At 49.3% G+C, this 24,660-nt stretch overlaps 1 long non-coding RNA gene across 3 annotated transcripts; it reads left to right on the forward strand.

Annotated features, from left to right (window-relative positions):
* The first annotated feature begins 4,356 nt into the window (after window positions 1-4,356).
* LOC127484167 (uncharacterized) lies at window positions 4,357-23,994 on the forward strand. Of its 3 annotated transcripts, none has more exons than XR_011382766.1 (3): window positions 4,357-4,818; window positions 17,568-20,365; window positions 20,912-23,994. It is a non-coding gene; the product is annotated as an uncharacterized lncRNA (long non-coding RNA). The 3 variants fall into 3 exon arrangements; XR_011382767.1 differs by having other exon boundaries at window positions 17,568-19,434; window positions 19,926-23,994; XR_007910941.2 differs by having other exon boundaries at window positions 4,386-4,818; window positions 17,568-17,708; window positions 20,228-23,994.
* The last annotated feature ends 666 nt before the right edge of the window (window positions 23,995-24,660 follow it).

Here is a 24,660-nt window from a genome sequence, read left to right on the forward strand (position 1 = left end):
GAGAAAATTAAGGTTTAGAAAGCTGAACCATTGTTTCCAAATGTCCTTTATTTCTTTGTCCTCTGCACCCCTGTATTGGAGAACCTGCCCAGTTCATGGCTCTGGGAGGGCAGCCCAGGGCATCAGGGAACCCATTTCCCCAGTCACTGCTAATTGGACCAGGAACTAGCACCTGGCTCAAGATAAGCCAATCAAATTCTCTCTCCTGGTATTTAAGGGAAGTCTCTGGGGCCAAGGCTGTGGTGCAGCAGGTTAAGCCTCTGCCTGTGGTGTTGGAATCCTATATGGGTGCTAGTTGAGTCCCAGCTTCTCCACTTCCAATCCAGCCCCTGCTAATGTGCCTGGGAAAGCAGTAGGTGACCCAAGTTCTTGGGCCCCTGGACTCACCTGGGAGACCCGGAAAAAAGCTCCTGACTCCTGGCTTTGGATCAGCCCAGCTCTAGCCATTGCGACCATTTGGGGAGTGAACCAGCAGACAGAAGATCGATCTCTCTCTCTCTCTCTCTCTCTCTCTCTCTCCTTCTCTCTGTGTATCTCTGCCTTTCAAGTAAATAAATAAATCTTTTTTAAAAAGTAAATAAAGTCTCCAGCACTAAGTTGTGAGGAGCTCGAGTGTCAAGTCTGAAACCGGTACCACGGTCAGCCAAAGCCAGGGGCAGCTGACAGAGGAAGAGGTAGAAAGTAGGCGTGGCTAGCAAAGTTGGTCTGTGGGGAGGACAGGTGAGCAAGTGTCCGAGGAGCTGCCGAAGGAGCCATCTACAGGATGGCAGAGAAATGGTGGTTTCCCACTCCTGGGAGGCCAGGCTGCAGGAGCTGCCCCTGCCTACTGATAAGACTCCTGTGTTTCACTTGAACTGACTGAAGGAGCTTCTTTTCTTTTCTTTTCTTTTCTTTCTCTTTCTCTCTCTCTCTTTTTCCCTTTCTCTTTCCTTTCTCTTTTCTTTTCTTTGACAGGCAGAGTGGACAGTGAGAGAGAGAGAGACAGAGAGAAAGGTCTTCCTTTACCGTTGGCTCACCCCTCAATGGCCGCTGCGGCCGGCGCTCCGCGCTGATCCGAAGGCAGGAGCCAGGTGCTTCTCCTGGTCTCCCATGGGGTGCAGGGCCCAAGTACTTGGGCCATCCTCCACTGCCTTTCCGGGCCACAGCAGAGAGCTGGACTGGAAGAGGGGCAACCTGGACAGAATCCAGCGCCCTGACCGGGACTAGAACCCGGTGTGCTGGCACCGCAGGCAGAGGATTAGCCTAGTGAGCCGCGGCGCCGGCCTGAAGGAGCTTCTTTTCAGTACATTCAGCAATACCTTGTTTCCAGAGTGTGTGGAGACAGGTGGACTCCTTGCCTAGTGCTCCTGCTGGGCCACCACTCTACCTGCTTCTCTGGTGTCAGTGGGATCTGTCTCGGGACTCAGCAGTAAAAAATGTGATTTTTCTATATCCTCTCAAGGTTCTGGATATGGCATCATGGCCAGAAAAGACCCAGGCCTCCATCCCGAAACAGGGATGTTCACATGACACCTGAGAGCCAACCGGGAGACACCAGGCCACACAGTGGTGCGAGCCAACTCAGGCACCAAGGCAGCCTTTGTCTGTAGCCTGGCAGGGCTCCCTGTGCTGGCCCAGAACTCATGTTGCAAATTTTCATATCAGGTGATTCCCAGAAAACAGTGTGACTCGAGCCCCAGGTGGCCAAGTCCCATGGATTATTTCCCTGCTAGGAAACAAACAACTTGGCAAGAGAAATCACTGGGTACTCCCCACCCTTGGTGAGAAAGCCAGGACCCATTCACTCTGGGCATGGCTACAGGAATAATCCACTTACCTCCACCACCACCACCCATCACTGTTTGCCTGCCATTCATCTGGGACTCTCCATAAAAGATAAACCTCCTCAGAAATAATAGACAATAAGAACCATTACTATCAGGAGCCTGTACAATTTCTCTCTAGCTTCAAAACTATCATAAAATAGGGAGCATCCCCCCATTTCACAGATAAGTACCAGAGGTTCAGAGTCCTTCACCATTGCTGCTGTAGTCTCTCGCTGGCCAGTGATACAGTTGGGGTCTGCTTGCTTACCCCTGCTAAAGCTGGCATTACTAAGTTTTTCAACTACGAGCAGGCTGCTTTGTTCAAGTGTTTCATTCATTCATCACCAGCAACCCTAAGTTTGCAGTTATACTAGCGTATGGATAAGAATCCAAAGCAGAGAGCCCAAGGAATTTGCCCAAATTTGGTAGAGAAGAGACTTGCACTGCGCTGTGCCTGGAAGCCCTCCCTAGGTTTCTGGCAAACCTAGGCCAGGGCTGGCGGATAAGAGCCTGCTGAGACTCTCACTGATGGGCCGAGGGGGCGTCCTCCCCGCCAGCGTGCATTTCTCCCAGCGTCCTCACTGGTGCCCCGTGCAGCATCCTGTTGGAGCTCACAATCACCTCGTAGGGTGAGCAGATCACGTCCCTGAAGAACCGCCTCCCGGATGGGAACAGCAAGGCTGGGACTGGTGCTGTGGTGTAATGGGTAAAGCCGCTGCCTCCAGTGCCGGCATTTCATGTGGGCACTGGTTCAAGTCCTGGCTGCTCCACTTCCAATCCAGCTCTCTGTTATGGCCTGGGAAAGCAGAAGATGGCCCAAGTCCTTGGGCTCTTGCACCCACGTGGGAGACCCAGAGGAGGCTCTTGGCTCCTGACTTCAGATGGGCACAGCTCCAGCCGTTGCGGCCATCTGGGGAGTAAACCAGTGGATGGAAGACCTCTTTCTCTCTCTCTCTCTCTCTCTCTGCCTCCCCTTCTCTCTCTGTATAACTCGACTTTCAAATAAATAAATACATCTTTAAAAAGAAAAAGGAAAAAAAAGAACAACAAAGCTCAGAGAGATGCTCTGTCCACTCCTAGATCACACAGCTGGAAAATGGGCTTGAACACGAGTTCTCGCCACAGAACTGCAGAGACGCACGACAGAAAACCAGAACACCAGGTAGAAAGGAAAGAGTAACAGAAAGGCTGAATTTGAGGAAGGTGACAGAAAACATCCGCCCATCCCAAAGCCCCCAGAGTTGGGCCACCACAGTCAGAGATCTCAGGGGTCCTGAGGGGACAGTTCTGTGTCCAGAGACACCTGTGACAATCAAACGGCCAAACGGCCATGGCGACTACCCAAGAGCAGGTCAGCCGTGCTTGGGCCAACTCTTATTTCCTCTCCCTTGAAACAGGGAAGACCTTGGGCCAGTGCGCAGTCTTCCTCTATAGCCGCCTGAGAGTGGACTGTGCACACAACAGGTGTCCTGCGGAATGTCCCCGGGATGCACAGAAGGGGAGGGCGGGGCAGCAGGACTGAACGGAGGCCAGAAATGGAGCAGAGACTGAGTCACACAGAGAGCCCTGCTGCTCCCACAGGGAGCCCTGGAGCTGGGAGGGGCCTCATGTTGTCCTGAACGTGGGCAGGGGGCCGAGGCCTTCCATCCCTAAGTGGCTCAGTCATTGCATGCAGGAGTGCCCGGCACAGGGCACACATGAGCAAGGCGGCTCCCCTTGGGTGAGGGCAGCCCACGCTGGCTGTGAGCCGCCAACAACCACACTGTCGGCAGCTGAGTGAATGAGCACTTTGGTCCTCAGTAGGGACCTAGGGGTCCACCACAGTGTCCATTTCAAACAGCATTTGGGATGCACATGGTGTGAGCACATACCGCTCTGTGCGTATGCTCTCGCTCACTCACTCTCGCTCGCTTGCTCTCTCTTCTAGTCCTGCCCTGCCCAGGCCTCTGCAGCCTACTGCTTTCCCAGCCAACTGGAGCAATGTGAAAGGGATGCCTGCCTCATGGCAGAAAATCCACAGGGCCAAAAACAGCTGGCTATTGTATTTCAGAGTCACTTCATCTGTCTGGGGCTACCTGGAAGCTGAGAGGGCGTTACCCCTTCTGTCTCCCTGGACTGACTTGCAGGGGCCTCCACGCCATCTATAGCTCCATTGGCACAGGCCCTGCTAGTCACTCCCCGGTCCTCCTCCATCCTAACGATTGGTGTTGGATGAGCTCCAGACACCAAACCTGAAATGTGAGTCCTCTGGTGAGGACAAACGTGCTCTGGGCTGCTTCAGAGGCAGTCGCTCCTCTCCACCAAAAACAGGAATTCAGTTTGAGGGAAAGCACTGTTAGACACCACCCTCTGAGACAGACACTGAATTTCCCCCCAAAGGTTTGCTTTTCCAAGAGCTAAGTAGGGAGAATGAACAAGCCCGAGTCCCCCAACTTTATGATGGCTTTGGCCAAACTCACCCCCATTATAGGGGATTATGTTGTTACTCAATTACATAATAGATGGTTGCCTGATTCATCCAACTGTATATAGATTTTTAAAAATCCATTTCCCCCCATAAACAAGAGCATAATTTTAACCACCAAACCACTCAGAATCTTAACCCCAGCCACCTTATTTGCATTTTTTCCCGACAGAGCTTACATTTTTCATTTCTTTAATTGGACATTTTCGAGCCCTGAGCCTGACCACCGGCTGTGCAGGGTGATAACACCCTCACTCCGGGGTCCTACTCCTTCCTCCCCCACTCCCCACTGCCTGAATTAAAGGAATGTCTCATGCCTCAGGCCACTTCCGGAGTAAAAAGCATGTAGAAAGATTTGGGCTCAGGCTGTTGGGTCAGGAGACAACACCAAGGGAAAGGAAACGCCCCCTTCTAACTGTGACATCACAATGGTGGCCACAAATGTGGGGGCTCTGAAACTCCCACAAGTCTTCCTTCCCGGAGTCCCGAGAACCTCGGGGAAGCTCTTAGAACCGTAGGGAAAATGAGAAGAGGACACAAGAAAAACCAGTAAGTCATCTACCCCCCAAATCCTTCAAGCATTGCCAGGCCGTATCTTCTCCCAACTCTTCATTTAATTACCTCATCTTATGAAAAGAAGCAGCTGTGACCCACGCTGACAGGACCAGCTCCATCCATTTCCCTATAGACTGGCGTGATAAATTAATATGGGCACACCTGTCATAACATGTACAGAGGGCAGATTTACAATCTAACAGCTTAAAAACCTTCCTAGAGGATTCTCTGCTTGCTCATACTTGGGTGGGGGGGGGGCGTATTTTATCAGTGTATTGGGTTGTTATTATTACTGTGATTGTTGCTATTGTTTTTAATCTTCCAAGTTCTTGGAAAATCCTTCCCCAGGGCGAGATCTTTGGGGGCCTTTTAACACCAGAGTAGCTTTGCAGTTAACTTGCAGCCATGGTACCATTCAAGATCAAAGAGGCAAGGCGGGATTAATGGCAAGGAATTGCTGTTCCTTTGTAAGACCTGCTGGATGTTAACCATCTCTGACCGTGTGTCAACTCCTTCCAACTCCATTCATCAATAGACTCTCTTGAAACCTCATGGATCCCCTGGCCTGTAATCTTTTGTTTCTGTAATGAGATGAAGGGAAATAACTTCCATTGAAATAAGTTTCAATTAATTATGCCTCTGAGTCAAGCTTTTGGATCACCATCAGTGGCTCACAGTCGGAAGTGCAAACTCTCCTGGACTATGTGTGCGTGCTTGCTTTTGGTTTCGTGCTTCTTTTAGGAAGCAAGGAACGTCAGGCAACAATAAAGGAGCTCAATAACTGATTGCAATTAAATACTTGGAGGAGGATACCAGCGTTGGAAGATGAGGTTGATATGTCTGCAACTCTTCTGGAAATAACCTCTGGCTAGAGGAGTTGGATTTGGGTCTTTCCTTTCAGATTTAAATGCTATGAAATGATCAGATTGCCTATATTTCTTTCAACTTCTGGTAGAGAGTGTGGGAAAGAGGGTAGAGGGCAGGGAATAGGGACAGTAACCAAGATGAGACAGAAATGTTTATTAAAACCAAGTAAAGGTTTTATTTTACATTGGAATTTTTGCCTGGGGAAGGTTAACAATTACTTTTCAAAGATTTACTTATTTATTTGAAATGCAGAGTGACAAAGGAGGGAGAGACAGAGACAGAAAAAGATCTTCTGTCCACTGGTTCACTCCCCAAATGGCTACAATGGCCAGGGCTGAGCCAGGCCCAAGTCAAAAGCCCAGAACTCCAACCAGGTTCCCAAGCACATTAGCAGGGAGCTGGATGGGAAACAGAGAAGCCAGGACTCAAATTGATGCTCCAATATTGGATGCCAATATGTCAAGCAGAAGTTAACCCATTGTACCACAATGCCAGACCCAACAATTGTTCTTACAGTCTTTCCAATGCTCTACACAAAAGTGTATAGTTTCTAAATTCAAGGATCATTGGCCAGCAGGTAATAATTTGAACTTTACAGAATTTTCCTATATACAGATTGCATACAAAACCCAGGGAAAGAAGACTCAGCCAGGAAGGCCAGAGTAGCAAGCAGAGTGCTTTGGGGAATGCCACCATTTCAAAGGGAAGAAGGAAGGAAGGGGTTCCAGGAAACCGAACTGAGACACAATTGCCATCCTTCATTGAGCCAGGTGTCGGGCACAGAGCTAAGAACGTCTCAAACATGAGCATCCATCAGACTTGTTTCCAGACAGTGGAACTAAGGCTCAAGTTCAGATTCTGTTCAACAAAAGAACTGGCATTCAAAGCCAGGCCAGCCTGGGGCCACAGTATGAGCTCTTAGTCACCTCACTGTGTTGCAGGCTGATAAGAAGGAAATTCTGCAGGGACCTGGGAAAGAATATAGCTGAGGAAGACGAGGAAAACATCTCAATAGCGAGGAAATAGTGTTTCGCTTGAACTATTCAGAAGAGTAAGAGGGTAAGTATTGAAGAGTCAGCATTGAACTTGACAATTTGGAAGCAGGTCCCCATACGACTTAACAGGTGTGTTTGCTCTTTTTTCCGAAACTTAGCACAAGTTCAGGGACCACATAAGCTTTTGCCTGAAAACAGTGTCATTCTTTGGGACACCAAACTTTTCCTATAAAAAGACCAGAGAGTAAACACTCCTAAGTGTTGCAGGATTTGCAGTCTGTTCCGTAACTCCTCGACTCTGCCACTGGAGAACAAAAGCAACCACAACACACATGCAAAGGGAGGCGCTTCCCTTAGGAACAAGCAGCGGGCTAGTCCGACACACAAGCCGTAGCCGGCCAAGCTCTTGTCTAGCATAACTGAGCCAGCCTTCCACGTCCTGGATTCCAACATCTGCATACGCAACACCTGCTGATTGGAAACCCCGTTTTAGGCCGATGATGCTCATAGGTTGTTATGCCCTAAACCATACAGTATAACAGCCACTGACGCAGCACTGACATTGCGTAAGGAATTATAAATAATCCAGAGATGGTTCAAAGCACACAGGAAGGTGTGCAGAGGTTATGCACAAATACCATGACGTTTCATAGAAGCGACTTGAGCATCAGCAGAGTTTGCCGTGCACTGGAGCATATTCCTCCACCAATCCCTCCTGGATGTCAAGGGGCCGCCCTACTCAGCAAATACCAATTTCCTTAACTAAGAGTTAGCTGGACCTCATTAACTTTGGGCTCAGCAATGTCCCGTCTAAGATTTTTTATCTTGAATAAATATTAGAGAACGCGGTCTGTGACATGTTAGAAGGATGCCCACTGCTTCATTGTTTGTAACAGAAAAGAATGGGAAACACCAAAAATTAGAGCTTGGTTAAATGAATTATGTTACATCCCCATAACAGAATGCCAGGCAGCCATTTAAAATTAGATTCCAGAAGAACACTTGATGTGGACATATGTTTCCTACATACCAAGTGAACAAATCAAGTTACAGAACAATTTGAACAATCCATTTTGCTAAACACATATTCATTGTAACGTACACAGACACAAAACCAATGACAACAAACTGAAAAGACGTGTATCAAAATACTGGCCGTGGTTGAGATGGGGAGAACTTAAGTTTTCTTTATGCTTTTGCATATTTTTTAGATTTTCTCCCTTGGGCAACTATTCCAGAGAAAACATGTTTTTAAAATCATGCACAACAAGGTTTCAGAAGACTTAACAGAAAAAGAGGATCCACTTACCCTCTTCAGGTCGCCCGCCTGTCTCCTGCATAAGCCCGGTGCCACCCCGAAGAGCTTTCCCGGAGGTCCCAGACTCTGGTGGCTCCACAAACTGCAACACAAGCTGGAGTCGAATGGAATCCCCACAGCCAAGCTCCTTCCTCAGGCCGGCACCCACTGAGCCGGAAGCCACAGCGGCTGCCCGCACGCAGCTCCTGCTGGAGTGGGAGAGGCCAGATGTACACAGCACAGTCCCGCGGGTCCCTCTGACCTCCCCCTGGGAGATGCAGGCAGCATCACCAGGGTCAGCGGTTGTGGGTGGGCAGGAACAGGAAGATTCCTCTCCCACTAGCCCGAGAACCGCATCTCATTTAACTGCTGGAGGAGGACGCCTTGGAGGATGCCCCGTCACTTCTTTAAGAAGAGGAAACCCAGCGCCGGAGCTGAAGCGAAGTGGGCTAAGCCTCCACCCGTGGCGCCGGCATCCCTCCCTGGGGCAGGTTTGTGTCCCGGCTGTTCCTCTTCCAGTCGGGCTCTCTGCTATGGCCTGGGAAAGCAGCAGAAGATAGCCCAAGTTCTGGGCCCCCGCACCCACTGGGAGACCCGGAAGGAGCTCCTGGCTTCTGATTGGCCAGCTCTGGGCATTTCAGCCATTTAGGGAGTGAACCAGCGGATGGAAGACCTCTCTGTCTCTCCCTCTGTAACTCTGCCTCTGAAGTAAATAAATACATCTTATTAAAAAAAGAGAGAGAGAGAGAGAGAACAAGTCCAGATGGCCTTGGGACAAGAAGCAGTAGCGCTGGGGAAGACTTTCTCTCCCAGCCCCTCTGATCTCTCCAGTTCTTGCTCTGTGTCTTACAATGTAAGAAATAAAAATCCACCCTCTGCAAGTGGATGTTCTACTTTATTTTTAAAATTTATTTATGAGAAAGAACGCTCACATCGGTCAGTTCACTCCCCCAAATGCCCACAACAACCAAGGGGACCAAAGCCAAGAGCCAGAAACCCAACCCAGGTCTCCCCACATAGGTGGCAAGAAATCCATTATGTTTGCCATCACCGCTGCCTGCTAGGGTCTGCATTAGCAGGAAGCTAGAATCAGGAGCCAGAGCTAGAAGCTGAATCTAGGCATCCAATCTGGGATGCTAGTGGTTTAAATGCTAGGCCAAATGCCCACCTCAGGTATTCTACTTTTTATTAAAAAGGGTTCCAAGTTCAAAGATTTGGTGGAAGTGGCATCAACTCCTCTAGCACACTGAAGGCTCTGATAAGTCCTGCAGCGAGACACCTGCCATTTTCGATGCCCACCTGAGCATTTTTCATGCACCCTGCACCACGAAGCCATTTTTCCACGTGCCATCTGCTCATCCCCTGGGTACCCATGAATCTCAGCCTCTTAGGCAGGGGGAGGCTGCGTATGACGGAAAGCAGCTCAGCACAGAGAGATCACACCCTGACGGGCGAGCGCGGAGCTGACAGGCTCAGCCGGGGAGACAGGTTACCACATCCTTTGTGGGACCCCAGCGGCCGGCATGCTGCAGCCAGACTGTGAAGCCCCTAAGTGAAGCCCCTCTCCCTGGATGGCAAGGGAGGGCCTCAGGATTTGTGCCTGCAACGATGCAGAAACCTGGGAGGCCGTGCAAAGAGCGCGAGTGACAGCCACGCTGGTGACAAGTTAATTTCCTGGTGCGGACCCGAGCCCGCCTGACCCAAACAGGCACACGATTTGCCTAATGCTCCCTCAAGGGACTTGTCTTCCCTCCTCCAGAAGCCACCAAGGAGCTCCTCCCTCTCTCTGGTAAACAGCCGTGGATAACGTCTCCCCCCATGATCTTACCAGCGCGCCGGCCTTTGGACGCTCATTTACCCTAAATGGCTGACAGCTTCGCGGGGCTCTCTGGGGGCCGCAGCCTACCGGATAGGCAGCCCTCTCCCCACTTTGCTCGGCTCTCCAAGCACCTGAGAAAGTGCACAAGGGTGCGCCCTCCAGGAAGTCTGCACAGTTGTAGGCCTGGGGATTCTAGGACTAAAAAAGCGCTGACTGAACAAAAACCAGGCCACATTTGCCACCAGCGCTCAGCACACATGTGTCCTTACCATGCACACACCTGGGAGTCAGCGCTGGCTGTGAACCTGCACTAGCTGTGGGACTTTTGAATAAGAATGCAGCCTCTCCCAGTCCCAGACCCTTAGCCATAAGTCAGGAATGGGATGAAGTGAGGTGACAGATGCCAAGCACCTAGGACAAAGCCTGACTACAGCCCAAAGTGCTGATGACAATGGCTGTGATGGTGACTGACTCTGACCCAAAGGAGTCCCCATGGCTGGGGAGAGGACGTGAGCAAGTGCAACCCCTGGGAGAACTTTTAGTCCCCAAAGCTTGGTTCCATCAGGGCTGTTGGAAGAAGAAAGGCCCCTGGCACCAGCAGGCACAAGAAGAGGCTACACAGAGGGCGTGGGGTCATGAGCAGAGGAGCAGCACCACGAGAGGAGCAGAGCAAGAGGAACAGCACCAGCGAAGGCTCAGAGGCAGCCGAGGCTGTCCCAGAGCAGGGTGCCGGCTACATCCGAGACAGCCGGGCACAGGAGATGAGCAGGAACAGGCAAGAGCAGCAAGAGGCAGACAGAGCCACTCAGCCCCACACCACGAGGACACACAGAGCTCTCGGAGGCTCCTCAGCGCAGGAAACAGGGAACTAAAACGATCCTCGGGAGAAATTCATGACAACATCGTGGCCTCTGGGGGAGTGACGACCGGAGGAAGGACACCTGGGCACAAGCGAGAGTAGCTTGTCATCAAAGCACAGTAGATCTCACCCGGAGACAACAGGCGTGTGTGGTCAGATGGGACACCAGAAGCACACAGCCCACCTAAGGGTGCCTCCAGCTCTCACTTCCCAGGCGGTGGGCACGTAGGGAGAGAGCCGCTCTAGCCTTGTGGGTAATGATTTAATTTTTACAAAATTGGATTAATGCATTACTTGTGTAATGAAAAATTAATTTAAAAACACAACAAGTAAGCAGTCAAGCTTCCCGGCTCTCTAAAAGAGGATTCCTCGCAGGGATTTCTCTTTGATTTGTGGGCAGAGGTTTTCACAGATTAGTCAAATGAAACACCAACATTCTGGGAAGAGTTGCTGTCCGAGGCCTGGACGTTGCCTATACCCGCCTCCTTGCCAGCCAGGGTGTAGACGTGAGGGTGTCTTTAGTGAGGGTTCGCTGAAATCAACAAACCAACAGGCTGCTGGCTCAGGGTTTCTCCTTTCTCCCAACGTGCCCCTTCGAAGCCCCTTCCCGTGACTGCTGCCACGCCGTACGCTGGCAGTGGCACCAGAGATGCCACCAGAGATGAAGTTTCATGGTGCTGTAGTCGTTGGCATCAGCTGGTGACAGGGCTGATCCCCAGCCGGAGCCCCATTTTACATGCCTGCTCCTCACCGCCTTGTCAAAGGTCCCTGCAGTGCCCTATCATCGTCAGGAGAAAAAAAAGACAGAAGGCTGTGCTGGCTGGGCAGTGATCAGCAGCATAGAAGGTGCCAAGGGAGAGGGAAATATGCAGCATTAATATTTAATGCCCCTTTTCCATTTTCCCCTAATAAGCCGAGCGCTGTGGCGGGCAGAGCTGATTTATTTTGTCAGTAGTGGAAATATTTCAAGTATGAAGCATGTCACTGGGTCACACGGAACCCATCACACACAAAAAAACACACACTGCAGAAGCTTCCAAGGGAAGTCACTTCTGGACTTGATCTCAGAGTCTGGGCTTTGGGAAGTCTTGCGAACAGCACAGGATTTCAGTAGGGATTGTTTGCGGGCAGGTATGGGGGCAGGCATTGGAGTCATGGTCTGTCCCCCAGACGGGACAAAGCACTGCACTACGAGCCAAAGGGCAAAGACTTTGGACCCATTTGGCAAACAGCATCATGTCCCACACTGGCGCCCTCAGCCTGTGCTATTCTCCGTCGGCCCAGAGGGCTATCCATTGTAAACTCTTGGTCTAAAGGGGCTCTCGGTAGCCACCAGAGCTTGCGCTGCCTGTTAGCAGGACAGGCTGGAAAAGCCAAGGAGTTCACGCTTCTGGAATTAGCCCATAAACTGCTCTCCGACGGGAGGTGGTGGATCCACAGCACAGGTTCCTTACTGCTCGGAGGTGGCCTCTTTACCAGCTCCCAGAGGTCCCCCATGGGGTTGCTAGCCCCAGCAACATCTAGCTCATAAGTGCCATTGGTTCTGGTTTCCTGTACTCCCTGTCCCACTTCTCCCCTTGCTCACCAGTTCTTCCCAGAATCATCCCCCAAATAGACTTGCACTCAGATCGTCATGGCAGATTCTGCTGGGCATACAGTTTCACTCTTGGTTTTCTCACTGGTCAAAATGCTGGCAGCAGCAACCATCTTGCTGGTTGTTCCGAGAACCAAATGTTGTAACACCGTGAGGGTGCCTGCATGCTGAGAGATCAAGGCAAGACTCACCCATCTCCAAGGAGAATGTGGGTTTCTTGTGAGCCAGGCACCAAACCCTGATACTGGGACATAAGATGAGTCTTCATTCTACCCCTATGTGAATATTAGTTTAGCCCAACCCTAATAGTGTCATTAACATTCTCCTTACCATGAGCAACAAGCACATTGAAGAGGAGAGAAAACTAGAGGAAGTGCTGAAAAGACAATGGCAGAAAGAACGTTAGCTCTGAGTCAAGTGATCTGGGTTAATGGTGGTGATTATGGCTTCCCCTCAAAAGATACTCCCAAGCCCTAACCCCGGCAGCAATGGATGTGACTTTATATGGGAAAAGTATACACATGTTAAGTGAAGGATCTCAAGGGGCGATCATCGTGGATTGACTAAGTGAACCTTAAACCCAGTGACAAGACAGAGAAGGACAAGCAGGGGAGGAGGCCAGGTGGGGATGGCAGCAGAGGCCCCATGCTGTGACCACCAGCCAGGGACGCCTGGAGCCACCAGCAGCTGGAAGAGGCAAGGGAGGACTGTCTCTTGGAAGCTTTGGAGGAAACACGGCCCCACCAACATCTGGATTTCAGATTTTTCGTCTCCAGAACACCATGTTTCTGTTATTCTAAGCCTCCTAATTTGCGGTCATTTGTTACAGCAGCCTTGGGCAGTAACACACTGGGTACGGCCAGGGCTGGCCCATTTCCCATCTCAAGGTCCATGAACCCTAACTCTCCTGCATGGCCCCATGTGAGTGTAGGCCTAGAACACAATACCTGGCCTTGTGCCAGGGAAGCACACGTATTCATGGGCTCCAACAGTGATTGCCAAAGTCACAGATTCAATGGCCAAGAGTCTGGGCAGCCAAAGCAAGCCAAATTCACACCATGAGATGATGCCGGGTAGGCTCAGCGGCTGCTGCGACCTGGAAGCTACCACGTGCTCCTCCCCACCTCCAGTGGTGGGCACTGAGGCCCCCTCCTCATCATCAGCTGCACACTAAAATCACCAGGAGCTGCCTTCGGAAAACCAGCATTGCTTCCACCCCATGCCATTCTGATGGCATCGGTCGCAGGCTTTGGATTCTTTTCAAAACCCCAGGGATGATTCCAAGGTGTAGCTGTCCTGAGCTGTCTGACGTTATCATGACATCTGGTATTTTTCAAGAAAGAACTTTCCCATAGATTATCTCATTGAATCCTCAAAACAACCCTATGAGCGAGGGTAGACCAATATTGTGGCCCCTTTTCCCAGATGAGGAAATGGAGTCCCTGAGCGTTCCTCCTCCATGTACCACAGCTGCTCAGAGCACAGCCAGGACACAAGCTCAAGTCTACACGGTCAACTCTGGTGCCCTAGACAAGAACTCTTCTAGGCAAGACAGCTGGCTAAAACACTCCACCCCCTCTTCACGAGGGAGGCCTCAGCTAATTGAAAGGCTACAGCAAGACCCGGATTCAGAAGCACAATGTCTTTTTTTCAATATCAAATCCTAGCATCTAATGAGAAGACTGCCCTGCCAGCCACACGCCCGCAGTTTGGATGTGAGGCTGTTTTATCCCTGAGGTGCGCTAGGTATTGTGCCTGGGGCCCACCTCCTTTGCAAGTGCTTACCATAGTGCTAGAGGAGTGGAACATCATCGGCTCTGAAATACTGAAAGCCAAGTGCAAACTAATAATACATTAACACTTGATTGATATATACAAACACCAGGACTGACCAACTTTAGTCTGCATTAACATTCTATAGAATTTGAATGCAATTTGTAGGTTAGATTTTTCTTGCTTTGCCTTGCACAATGAGCTGCAAAACCTGAGAAACTGTGGCTAATCATAAAATAAATGAGTTACTCGGAGCCATATAATTTCAAAAGCAAAATCATAAAAGTCCTTTGAAGTTTTTTATAGCAAAATATAAATTTTGCTATAACGCGGGTGCCTTTCATATTGTTGATATCATGTGAGGTGGGCCCATCAAGATTAGAAACTGCCCAGGGCCAACAGAGGACTTAAAATAGCCCTGGTTATATGAAGGCCACGGTGTGCATTGCCCCCATCCCAAACCACCCTGCCTACGGCTGCTGGTGACAGGACCAGGATAGCCACGCCCACGGCCCTGGCCTCCCCTGTGCCTGGGGAGCAAGCCCAGACACCCCCACCGTTGATCTTGGTGGGGCAATAGAAAGATTTGGCAGATAAAAATGAGGACTTCCTCATGGCTTTATCAATGTTGATTGATGGAAATCTCCACTGGGCTTTGATTTCTTTTTAACGTTCTAAGTTCTTAAAGTCTTAAAATGATGCAATCTATAATTTATTCTCCTCCTTGGCTCCCCACACTTCCGTGAACAGCTTTCCCACAAGTTCCTCCGTGCTCCTCAACAGCTTACACTTGATTAGACCAATGGGCCTGTCAACCGAGACTTGGAATCTCTGATACATTTCTCTTCCTCGCCCCTCCTTAAATGGTTCCCTCCTCTACTCTCTCCTCGCTTCCCTCTTTCTCCTTCCTTCCCCCCATTCCCATCACATTCAGCCTCTACAGGGGTAGATACTCAGAACATAGAACTGACAAGGGCAGGGGACCTACTGTAAGAACTGATAACTAGTGGAGGGGGAGATAAGGTAAACAGATTTTTCAATAAATTATTGGAATCCAAGATCATGCAGGTGTATAAGTGGGATCATAGGTTTACAGAAGAGGATGTAGAAATGAGAGGAAGAGGCCGGCGCCACGGCTCACTAGGCTAATCCTCCATCTGTGGCGTCGGTACCCTGGGTTCTAGTCCCTGTAGGGGCGCCGGATTCTGTCCCGGTCGCTCCTCTTCCTGTACAGCTCTCTACTGTAGCCTGGGAAGACAGTGGAGGATGGCCCAAGGGCTTGGACCCTGCACCCGCATGGGATACCAGGAAGAAGCACCTGGCTCCTGGGTTCAGATCAGTGCAGCACGCCGGCCATAGCAGCCATTTGGGAGGTGAACCAACGGAAGGAAGACCTTTCTCTCTGTCTCTCTCTCACTGTCTAACTCTGCTTGGCAAAAAATAAATAAATAGAAATAAAAAGAAGTGAGAGGAAGGAAGATTATAAATCTCTATTTGAAGAAGCCAAAAAAGTCTTCCCTAAGAGCATCCCTTGCCCAGGAATGCAATGTTGTTCTGATTCCATGGTGTTTAGAGGCAATTTGGGGGAAAGTTGAGGGGAATAGGCCAAAAATGCCACTGTCTAAAATACTTGTGTGAGGCCCCTGGCCATTCTGTCAAGTTAGGGGATATAATTTTATGATGCTACTGAATATACTTTATGTACACATTCATTTAATAACTTTCAGCAAGGGTTTTGACCCAGAGATGTGCTTGTCTTCCTACAATGAATTGGCATGAAAGTGAAGTAGTTAACCAGATTTCCCTTTTTGCCTTAGCAGCCAGGAGGCTTAGAGAAAAGTTCCATGCCTATTAGAAGGAATATCTCATCCTTAGGCTATTGTGGAAGATATAATTCATGATTAAAACTGGTGATCTCCAAATTTATTGTAGGGCCCAGCCCACAGGATGGAGTTCCTGGCTCCTGGCTTTGGTCTGACCTAGCCCAGCTCCAGTCATTGCAGCCATTTGAGGAGTGAACCCGCCCAGGGAAGATCTCGCTCTCTGTCACTCTGCCTTTTAGATACATAAATCTTTTTTTTTCTTTTAAAAGATTTTTATTTTTATAGTATTTATTTGAGAGAGAGAGCGCGTTAGAGAGAGAGAGACAGAGAGAGACACACACACAGAGAGAGAGAGAGAGAGAGAGAGAGAGAGAGAGAGAGAGAAACATAGAAAAAGGCCTTCTTTCTGCTGGTTCAGTCCCCAAATACCCACAACAGCCAGAGCTGAGCCAGTCAGAAGCCAGGAGCCAGGAGCTTCTTCTGGGTCTCCCATGTGGATACAGAGGCCCAAGCACCTGTGCATCTTCCACTGCTTTCCCAGGCCATAGCAGAGAGCTAGATTGGAAGACGGCAGCTGGGACTCAAACCGGTGCCCATATGGGATACTGTTGCTGCAGGCAGAAGCTTAACACTCTACTTCAAAGTGTCAGCCCTCAAATAAATAAATCTTTTAAAAAATTATATTCAGAGTGTTAAAGTAACTCTTACTCTTCGATAATAGTAAGATTTAAAATCCAATAGAACATGGGCAAATTGCTTGAACGGGCACCTAAATGAGATGCACAAAAGACTAATAAATGTAAACAAAGGAACTCAACCTTAGAAGTCATCAGGAAATGCAAATGAAATTCACAAAATACTAGGTTTTTCTGCTATAAGAAGTAAATGAAACAAAGCAGTTGAGCTAACCCTGGGTCAACATGTGGCCCTATGATGCAGACTTAGCCACAGTGCCTCCCCCAGGCCAATAATTCCTGAACCAGTCAATTCCCTGTTGACCAAAACAAGTCTATGAATCACGCATTTGGGTACTGGTCATTGCCAGACTGTTGTAGATGTTCCTAAATATTCAGTCTCACATTCTGTAACTGTCTCATTGCAGAACGGTAAGTCGATGGTTAGCACAGGTCTGCAGGCAACATTTTTTGAGTATTGGTGACATAACTATTGTTGCCAAAATTCAGTAACCAAGACAATAAGCAGATTCTTTTGCAGAATGAAGCATTCGCCAGGTTTAATTCAGCAAGGTGGGCTGCACTGTTAACTAAGGGTTTTCCTACTTTAAATCAACAGATAGGGAAAAGACCGCTTATTCCAAAATCGCCAAGAAAACTCAAGATAACAGCTTAGGAACTAGAACTGGGTAAAAGAAAGCCGAAGTACACACCTGAAGATAACTTTGTATACTCTTGGAAATAGGAGATGATGCCCAGAAATAATAGCCCGAGGGGAAGCTGGCCAGGAAAAGGTCAGTCAACAATTTGAGAATCTTTTCCCGTTAACCCGAATCTCTGAGAACAGCAAAACCGGTCCCTGGAGAATACACTTAGAAGGTGTGTATCCCCTCCCCGAGGGACTTGGCACAATATTGTTTCTATGCTGAGGTCACAAAAGCATTTTTACAGAAATCAAGGGGTTCAGTCCCTGGGGGTATTGTCTTTCTTATTTCCATGTGCCTCATGGATTTTTCTCCTTCCACTTCTTTCCTTAACCCAGTGATTCTCAATGCTGCCTTTGCAATAGAATCATCTGGAAAAATCTCAACAAATGCTGATGCTTGGGTTCTGCTCCCCGGGAGTCTATTCTACTTGTGTATGATGGCGTCCAGACATTTATGTGGTTTTGAAATCTACCTAGGTAAGTATAATGAACAGGATGGAGATCAAAAATCACTTGACCTTCCATGGGCAGTTGGGTGTAAGCAACGCATCTGTTAGCTACCTTTCTGAACTCCTGTTGTGTGCTGGAGATGTGAGGACAACTTACTGGGAGGCATCCAGCCAGGCTCCTCCAGAACAGAGCTGTCAAAGTGTGGTCCCTGGCCCTGCAGCATCAGGATGACCTAGGGATTTGCTGGACAGGTGAATTCTGAGGCCTCACACCAGATCTACTGAATCTGAAACTCTGGGATGCAGACCCAACAAGGTGTGCTTGAAAAAGGCCTCTAGGGGGCTGAAGCCACAGCTCACTAGGCTAATCCTCGCCTGTGGCGCCGGCACCCTGGGTTCTAGTCCCAGTTGGGGTGCCAGATTCTGTCCCGGTTGCTCCTCTTCCAGTGCAGCTCTCTGCTGTGGCCTGGGAGTGCAGTGGAGGATGACCCAAGTGCTTGGGCCCTGCACCCGCATGGAAGACCAGGAGAAGCACCTGGCTTCTGGTTTCGGACTGGCGCAGTGCACCAGCTGTAGCGGCCACTTGGTGGGTGAACTAACAGAAAAAGGAAGATAAATAAATAGAAAAAGGCCTCTAAGGGTAGGTGTTAAGATGCCCTCATACCCCATTGGAGGACCTGGGTTCAGTTCCTGGCTCTGGCTTCCTATTCTAGCTTTCAATTAACACAGACCCTGGGAGGCAGCAGTGATGCCTCAAGTAACTGGGTTCCTGCCACCCACCTGGGAGACATGGATTGTGTTCTCAGCTCCTGGTTCAAGGCCCAAGCTCTTGCGTACCTCTGGGGAGTGAACCCCAAGGATAAGAACAGATGTGTGTGAACTCTCTTTTTCTGTCTTATCTTTGCCTCTCCATTAAAAAAAAAGCTCATTAGGAGGAAGCAAATTTATAGAGACAGAAAGTAGAATGGCTGCTGCCAGGGTAGGTGGGAGAATGAATGGGGAGTCATTATTTAATGGCTGTGGAGCTTCAGTCTGCAAAATGAAAAATATTCTGTGGATGGATGGTGGTGCTACTTGCACAACAATATGTGTGTACTTAATATGACTGAAACGGTAAAAATGGTAAATTCTATATTATATATATATTTCACTTTGAACAATCTTTTCCTAAAACCTGTTAGGTGACTTGGACAGATGCACAGTAAAGCCCTGAGGACTGACCATTCATTCATGCATTCATTCATTATGTTTCATAGCACCTCTGTGTCCAAAGAGACTGTGCCCCTACCCCTGTAAGAACATCATCACTGGCCCTTGGAGTTTAGAGTCCACTGTACAGGCAGACATTAATGAAATGGTTATATCCCTTATTATTTAATGATAACTGTGATTGTACCCCCACAGGTGGTATGGAGTACGGAATGCCATGGGAGCTTATAACCCATCATGGGGCAGTCATGAAACAGAAAACCTCTCTGAGGAAAGGAAACCCTGAAATATGATTAGGGATTCTTCAGGTCAAAGGTTGTGGACACTGCATTCTAGATACAGGGAACAGGTTCTGCAAATGTGTCGAGGCAGGAAGGTGCTGGGCGTGCATGAGGAACTGAGGGAGGACTAGTAGGGTCGCAACAAAGCACATTTGAGGGGGAAACAGTGAGGAATGAGTCTGAGCAGGAGCTGGAGCCATGCCAGGCAGGGCCTTGTGATCGCGTCAGGGATGCTGAACTTTATCCCATGGGCAAGGGAGGCTGGTGAATGTCGCTCCCCCTCTTCATGGAGGAACGACACTAAACCCTGCGCTGTTCTTTCGTCTGCTCGGCCCTCCCCGGGTTTGCTGCTGGTTCTTCCCGGGTTGGCTACTGTCCCTTCCACCTCCGTGGAAGGGCGGTTCCCCCTGCCACTTTCCCCACTTCCGCAGGGGAGCGGCACTCCGCCGGCCGGCTCTCTCGGGGGCTGCACAGGTGTTCCCCTTAGATGTTCCCCTTAGATGTTCCTAGTGCATGCCGTCTCTCTCCTCCTTTATAGTCCTCTTCCACCAATCCCAACTCTGCTACCCACACGCCGAGTACGCTGCTCTCCTCCAATCAGGAGCAGGTCCCACAGTTTATTGGTTGAACTGGAGGCAGCTGTGTAGAAGCTGTTTCCCTTCTCAGCGCCATATTGTGGGAAAGCAGATGCATAGAATAAGTCTTAATTCCAGTAACTTAGTCTAGTCCGAGTTGCTCCCAGTTGCTCCCCACAGGTGAAGATTTTGTAAAAAGGGGAGACCAGAGCAGTGCCTCTGGGCTCATGTCAGAGTATTTCTCAAGAGGCCGACTTTACAGATTTGTGATTGGGTCCTGGAGACTCAAACTACCAGTGCCACGGTCAGAGGGGCGAGTTGAACATGCCCTGTGCTTTAAGATCTTTACAGCCAAGTTGAAAAGCCAGAGCTTGCACATACAGAATAACATCCTGAGCATGTTTCCGTATTAATTAAAATGTTACTAAAAATCCAAGTGGCTTAATGTGAATTTACTTCTTGTTAATGCTACATGTGCAAAGGAGGTCAGCAGAAAACTGTTGCACACGGTCGCCCAGGGACCGAGGCTGAGGGCGCCGCAGGATCTAGAGGTATCCTTGCTCACCGCAGGAGGAGAGAACACTAGAGCGTCAGATACTGGCTGTGGATTCTTGTAACACGTAAGTGCGACACTTTTCACAATGTGAAATCGCTGACTTACAGTCCACTGCCAGGCTTAATCACATGACCTGCTGGACCAGATGGAGGGTTGAAATGTAGACGCACACTGTCTCTGGCAAGCATTCAAGTTCCTATCATCCAATAAAATATGCCAAAGGCGGCAGGTTTCTCATAGGCACTGCTGAGTTACAAACATCCTGTTTGTGGACCCCTAGGTGAGGGTGAGCCAAGCCTGACGTGGCCCTGAAAAGATGAGCTGGGTCAAGGAGGTCTGAGTCTTCCTGACAGCCCAGTACCTCAGGGAAGAGCAGTGGTGGGATTGCTCCCTCCTATTCACTGCCCCAGACAGACCAGAGTTTCCTCTAGACTTCTCTCAAGCACCAAACTGTACCTGTTAAATGCTGGATGGATAAGTCCTTCAAAATCATTTAATCCAATCCTCCCTAAGGTGGAGATAGCCCAGGCTACCTCAAAGAGAAGTAATTTACCAAATGCCATAAGTTAGTTACTTAGATAAGAATAGAGTCCTGTTTCCTCTCTTCCAGTGCTATTCTTACTACCTCCCCAAGAACGTGATAAATTACATACAAAATTTTCAGTCTTCAGGGAAAAAATAATTGACACAAACCTCAAAAATTCAACGCAAGTACACAAAAAAGAAAACAACATAAATAAAAAATAGACAACAGAAAACATGAAGTAAAGCATCAGAAACAAGCCTAAAAATATTCAACATTACAATAAATGTGAATGGGTAAAATTCTTTTATTAAAAGTCCAAGACTTTTGCTACCCGTGATTCAGCCCAGAAATGAAATGACACAGAATGGTTAAAAATAAAAAGAATGACAAGAGAAGCTAATCAAATGGTAATGGACTTGCTGTGGTAATATTGATATCAGAGAAAATAAAAATTTTTAATTAAAACTTTAAATATGACAATCAAATTAGGAGCCTTGGCTGCGTTTCTAATCAAAAAAATTGCAGTCCTAAGAAACCAAAGCTTAGGTTGTATAAGGGGAACCAATATTTGAAAGATGATGTGAAATATCTGAGAGATGTGTGTGGGTTTGGGTGTGCATGTGTGTGTATAAATGTGTGCATGTCCTGTGTGACCCAACTGCTTCTGGGCTCTATAAATCTATCTCACTTCTTTTAAAAATACTTAGTCACAGTACTACACTGAGCTTAACTCTCTGTCCTCCAAGAGCTGACCAGCTCATGGGTATCTCTACAGAACAGCACCATCCCAACAGCGTGCAGAATTCTGCCAGTGAGGAAGCCAATATACACTCACACAAAACCTCAGAGGAAGGGGAATAACAATTTCTCTGTGCTGTGTGAGATTAACTCAGAGGATCAATGCCTGATCCTCACAGCACAACCATGGCTGCAAAGCACACTGGGGAAACTCCAGAACTCCCAACTACTTTTTCAAGGGGCAGCCAGCTCCCTAGACACAGGGCTGGGCCTGGTGTGACCCCAGCTGCTGAGAATTCCCTCACAGCCCCTGCCTTGCTAGGTGTTTCCAAAGCACATATCCCAAGGCCCACACTAGGACCGTCCACTTCCCATTTTGAGGAGTGAGTGCCACACATATGAGTTTGTTAAGCACTTCTACTAAAGGAAAGAAACAGAAACAGCCTCCTAACGTGGCCCAAGCAGTCCTCCCTTGTCTGCACTTCTATAGCAGGGCACACGGCACAGGGCAGCAGAGGGCCTTGGCAGCATGTCAGCGAACAGCACAGCCTCATAATCTCTGCTCCCATCCATCACAACTCCATGCCAAAGCGTTAATGGGGGCATGCTAGACACTGGGTATGTATGGCCTGGGCCACTAGCTGTAGCTGGGTCTTTATTTCTAAGACATCAAGGAGCCATGGGGCTGGCTGCTTGGGAGTGGCAGGCTTGTGGGGAGGAGGGTGTTGAATGAGGCTACACGAGAAGCTGGAGGGAAAGATCATTTCCGCAGTGGGACTCGGGGTCAGACGAGAACTGCAGCCGCTGCTGGGAACTTGACCGCCCGGCTCTGTGTCTTTTGTTGCCTCCAATTGTCCCTCCCGCAGTCCACCGTGGGGACCCCTGAATGCACTGCACACATTTTTGGCAGGCTGGCCTCGGTGCTGGGCTGGCATTCATTAATCTGCCTGCCATCAGGCCCCTGTGAAAAGAGGACATTGATTCACACTCGCCAAGAGACAAGGGGAAGAGGGGTTTGGAGCGGGACGAAGGCCCAGACTGGAGCCCGGCAGCCGGGCCTGGGGTGCTGGGGCCGCGGCGTCACCTCCACTGTGCCAGGGAGAGCGGCCCCTTTGGGAAGCAGGGAAGCCCTTCCTTGCAAGGACCTTGCAATTCAGGCAGCTCGACCGCTAATTAACCCAGTAATGGGGGCGGGCTGGGGTTGCTCAGCCTGAAAGCGTGGGTCTGAAACAATCAGGGCCTGTTTTCTGACAGAGATGACAAATGGAGGGGGCTGAGAGCAGACAGCGAGGCCAGGACAAATTGCTGTAAGGGACCAGAAGGGCAGGCTCTCGAAGTTAGGGGAAGACGCCAGTGTCACCGGGCCCATGTGGGGCCTCCCTTTCAGCCCCTCTCTCAGCACAGCCCTCAAGGCCACATCCAAGCAGCCTCCCCCGCCAGCATAGGGCTGAGCCCTCTGTGCTTCTGGGACGAGTGGCGCTCCGAAAGGCATGGGGCCACTCACCCTTGATGATGTCTAGGTCCCCATTATCACGTGTGATAGGAAAGGAGTTGCAATCTATAATACAAGAAAGATCCCTAGCAGAACACAGCCCCTCCTTCAGCTGGGAACGCCCTGCAGAGCGGGGCTGGGAAAAGCTGGCTCCGTGCAACAAAGGGGAGAGCTTGGAGCAGCCAGGAGCAAACCAGGAGGGAGTGGGGAAGAGAGGTGGAACAAAGACAAGATGGCAGCCAGATGCCAAAGGCCCAGCCCCGGCCTTGGGGATTCACAGGTCACATGAGGGTCGCACTATCATGGTGACAGTCCCATTCTTTGACTGGCTCCCTCAGTCCCTGTCCACCCACCTGAATATCCAAATGTGTTCCTCGTGTCTTTTCCCTGTTTTCTAAGTGGTAGCAGACAAACAGTAGAACGCTCTACAGCCGTGTGTCTTATGATGCTTTAAGTCATTGATGGACCCCAAATCCAATGGTGTCCCCGTAAGATCAGGAGCTGAGGGGCAGGCACTCAGCACAGTGGACGACGGCTGCTTGGGATGCCTGCATTCCATTAAGGTGCCCGGGTTTGAGTCTCAATCCCATCTCCGTTTCCAGCTTCCTGTTCATGTCCACTCTAAATGGTGGCAGGTGATGGTGCAAATACTTGGGTCCCTGCCACACATGTAGGAGACGCAGCAATTGTGGGTATTTGAGGAGTGAACTGGCAGATGGAAGATCTCTCCAGGTCCATCTTTCTCTCTCTGTTGCTGTGCTTTTCAAATAACACAAAAATAAAGTTTCACAGATTAGGAGCTGCAAAAGCCCTATTGTCCAATGACATTGTAGCCACCAAAATGTTGTAGTAAGGCATATTTCTCAGATGTTTTTTGTGAACAAACCTACTGTGCTATCAATCATGCAAAAGTATGGCACACACAATTATGTACAGTGCATAATACTGGAGAATAACAAACAATCCTGGTATTATTCCCATATTACTGCACTATCTATCGTTATTTTGAAGTGTGCTTCTACGTGCAAAAAAGTTTAACTAACAGAATAAGCTGTGCAGCACTGGCGGCGGCCGCATACTCCTTTTGCATCTCCTGATTGCATTAAGAAGCCACAGTTTATTTTTTTAATGCACGTGCTCTTCAGCTGATGGGTATCCCACTTGCCTCCTCTTTGGGGCCATGATGAATGAGGTTGCCGTGAACACTCACTTCCGGGTTTTTGGGTGTGCCTGTGTTTCTGTTCTCCCCCATCATATCTAGGAGTGAAACTACCAGATTATATGGTAACTCCATGCTCTACCACTTGAGGAAGTGGCCAAACTGTTGTCCAAAACCGCTGCTCCATTTAATATTCAGCAAAGGCACTTGGGAAGTGTCAAAGTAGGTTAATGGTTGCAAGTTCGTATCACTCGCTGAAACGGCAGGGCTCTCTGACCAGGGCGGTAACTTCCGCAGTATGAAGTGTCTAAAGTAACACTCCCCTCCAGCCTCTCTGCCACGGCCCCTCCCAGAGGAGCGCTAGGAACAGCCGGCAAGAGGCCATCTGCCCTGTTTCCTTCGCTCAGCACGCACATGTCAAACTTGCGGGGGCAGATGTTTGGC

This window comes from Oryctolagus cuniculus, chromosome 15 (assembly GCF_964237555.1).
Source record: "Oryctolagus cuniculus chromosome 15, mOryCun1.1, whole genome shotgun sequence".
NCBI lineage: Eukaryota > Metazoa > Chordata > Mammalia > Lagomorpha > Leporidae > Oryctolagus > Oryctolagus cuniculus.